We start from the raw sequence: 3836 nt of genomic DNA, 5'->3' as shown, positions 1-3836 counted from the left end.
TTCTTTGACCCAGAAAAAAAAAAGCAAAACAAAAAAAAAAGCATGCAAGTTGACAGTCATCTGTGTCCATGGCAAGATGGAAATAAATTTGTCATTATAAAGACCCTGGGATTTGTGACTTCACAGAAAACATCACATACAATGCTTGGTTTATTTATTATCTTTGTCTTTTTTTCATCATAAGAAAAGTTAAGATTAGAGCAATTTCTTTCATTACTCCAATAATGACATTCCATGGGGCTCATATTTAATTTGCTCTGAGTCATTCTATCTTAAAGGGTCCCTCATCTCTGTCTTCAATTTCTTATCCCATGTCTAATTTTAAGGAAATTTCTTGATTTTTCCCATATTTGAGATTATTCTGGGATTAAAAAATTATGTATAATTTAAAATTTTCTTTAGATTTTGATTTTATTCTTTTATCTGTATGAGTGTTTGCCTGTGTGTTTGTCTGTTGACCACATGTGTGCCTGGTGCCCACAGAGGTCAGAAGGGGGAGTTGGATCCCCTAGAACTGGGGTTACAGATTAATGACTGTGAGCCTCATGTGGGTGCTGGGAATGGACACAGATCAGAGAGAGCAACAAGTTCTCTGAGCCACCGAGACAATTCTCTTCCCCCATGATGTCTAACTTAGAAAATATGTACATATCATACTAATGCAATTCATTGATACTTCCATCAGGATCCAACTGTTATCGATTATATCAAACTATGACTCATTTCTGACATCTGTCCAGTCTGTTCAGTTCCTAAGCTTCAGATGGCAAGGATTATGATTGTTTATACCTACATCCTTAAAACAACACAGTGTCTCATCATATGAGTTAGAATCACAATAGATATTTATTAAATGAATAGACAAATAAATTCATTGAAAAACTACTTTTGTGGTTTAAGAAACATCATGGGACGCATGCAGAGAAATAAAAATGTTGATGCTGAGGATGAAGAATGCTTGAGAGGAGAAGGAAGTATCAAAGGCGTTGAAGATCTAGTATACATTGTTTAGCCTTGTAATTCTCGTGGAAGCATCTTTAAGGACATGGATTTGTTTCATAATCAAAAATTCCCATTCAGGTTTGCTTAATAAGAGGAAAACTGGAAAAGAACAAAAGCCTATGAGACTTTCATATTCAATATGACAAATATGGTGACAGTTGGGCCAAAACCAAATGAGCATGTGGCAAACAATACACTCTGTATCCCCAGAGTGAGGAATCAACAAGCCTTACTTAGCTGCATATACGCATGTGTGCTTAAGGATGCATCATCTGGACTGAATATCGAGACAACTCTGCCAAAGAAAATCTAGTCTTGAGAAATTCTTGTTGAAACATTTACTCATTTAAACTAGCATTGCGCCTGGCAAGGAGAGGGGGCATTGGGGAGAATGACAACTGGCTTGGCCAGAGCTCGTGTGCACATGAGAACAGCACAGTGACCTGGAAAGTCTCCTCCAGGCTGTCCACCATCCTCCTCATCTTCTCCCGTCTCCATCCTCCACTGGCGTGCTTCCAGCCAGAGACAGGAAGCACAAAAATGCCTTTGTATCCTTATCTTCTTCTATCACTATTATGTTCCAGGTATCATGGTCAACTATACAAAGATAGAATCATCGTCGCCGCTATTACAGTCCTGCACATTCATCTTGACTATATCCCGGTGCCAACATTGAAAGATACAATGTTTGTCTTAGGGAGCAAATGAAAAGTGCCTCAGGGCCCTAAATGGAAGAAAGATAGTGAGTAGTTCCATGGTGGAAATTTTATCAGAATAAAAAGGCCCACACCAGTTTCCCTGTTTTAATAGTTATTAAAACAGTTATTAATAACTATTAATCAGGAATGCCACCAAGATTACCAATGAGGCCATGATTCTCCCAAGAGGAGGGGCCAGCTGGTTTTCCACAGTGTTTTTACATCTGCCAAAGATGTAAGATTTCCTCCCCATGATTACTAAAGACTGATATCAGGAAGTTAGCAAGAAGCAAATTAATTTTTGTCATCCAATCGGATTCTAGAGAGCGACTTTCTGGTAGGTTTCTGTAGCTTTCTGTTCAGGCTTCCCCCTTCATCAAGGGAAAGGGAAAGGCAGAACATGATCAGAGGTAGATAAATCCAAGCACAGTTCAAGTGTGTTTAAGTTCGTAGCACCTCACTCTGATAGTTTGCCCAGTGTTGTCATGAGGTCCAAAGAACTTTCTCAATTGTTGCTTTGTTCTAGAACATTTCATCTGGAGGGCTAGGGAGATGGCCCCGTCAAGAAAGTGCTTACCACAAAGGCATCAGGTTCTGATCCATAGTACACATGTAAAAAGCCGTGCGTGGCGGCAAGCATCTATGTCCCCAGGATAGAGACGCAGCGGCAAGAGGATGCCTGGAGCTTGCTAGTCTGCCAGTCTAACTGAATCAGTGAACTCTGGGTACAGTGGGAGATCCTGTCTCAAAACATAACCATTTCCAAAATGGGACACTTACTCACTTCTTTACAAAAGATGAGCTTAGTAGTTCTACCAGATAAATCAAATTATAGTAGAAATTTTATTGAAATAATAAAAGGGAAAATAAGTTCGTTCTTTTTTTTTTCTTTTTGGTTTTTCGAGACAAGTTTTCTCTGTGTCGCCTCTGCTGCCATGTTAATTCTTCTGGCATAAGCCAGATGCCATGATGTAAATACATAATTATTAATCAAAACATGAATGATAGACTTTACGTTCTTTTGCTGTGCAAAAAGTCTAAAATCAAATGTGTATTTTGCATTGACAACACATCCCAATTTATATTACTAGTATTATCCCAAGTGTTCATTTCCCGTCTGCACCTAAGAATTACCGAGTGCTGTAGGTCGACTTTAGAGAGTAGATCAAGTGCTAAACGTTTGTGTAGGTGGGAAAGAGGAGAATATAGTAATCAAGACAATGGGAGAAAAGGTGCAGAAGAGGGTTACTGATGAAATGTCTAAGTGATTTCCAGAAGTTAAGAAAAGTAGAGGGTCTGTTTAAAACTCTGAGGTTTACAAATAAATAGGTCATTTTCAAAGAAACGGGCCAAAACTCATTTATCAGGGATTACTTCTGATTTTAATTTAGATAAATGTGTTTTAAATTATCTTGTTTATAGGGTGGAGAATTCATTCTACAATAATTCACCAGCACAACAGCAAATGCAATCCCTTTTGGCCTTGCCCAAAGAAAACCCTATACTGTGTGTGGCTGCGACGTTTCAGGTTGGGGCCTTGTTTCTCTGCAAAACTTCCCACATGCACAAGGTTTAACTGAGCCAGATGAAAATGGTATCTACCTGGGTTGAATTTCATGCGTTTCATCAGGCATTCTGAGAACACCTGTGTGCTTAGTCACATCTAAACTGTATCTGCTGTGCAACCCATATATTCAGCTCATTTTGACTTGATTATTCTCCAAGTTTACCAGGTCCATCCGTTAGTTGAGGAAGTCAGCAGTCAACTGTTTGAAGTATTCCAGAATTCAATCCAGTTTTGTTGTTGTTGTCTAACCGTTTGAGAAGGGAACTCAAGGCCCAGCATAGATCAAGTCTGTTTGCAGTGACAGTTAAGAGTTACATCAGCCCCTAATGAACACATATATATTAGTAAAACAGGAGTAGATAGATGTGAAAGAGACATAACCTTCTGATCTCTGTGCTGTGAATTTTGGGGAAAAGTCAGACTGGTAGCCACAGACATTGGAAACACTGGATGTTTGACAGAGGGGCAGGACCTACTGACATTGACTTACGTGAGCCACATGATACAGAGGTTTTAGCTAATATCGTTAGAATTTGGCTCAGTAGTTCCAACCTACCCTTGGGCATTCT

Source organism: Arvicola amphibius, chromosome 17 (genome assembly GCF_903992535.2).
Source record: "Arvicola amphibius chromosome 17, mArvAmp1.2, whole genome shotgun sequence".
Taxonomy (NCBI): domain Eukaryota; kingdom Metazoa; phylum Chordata; class Mammalia; order Rodentia; family Cricetidae; genus Arvicola; species Arvicola amphibius.
The sequence above is the reverse complement of the archived record's forward strand: the minus strand, read 5'-3'. Positions refer to the sequence as shown.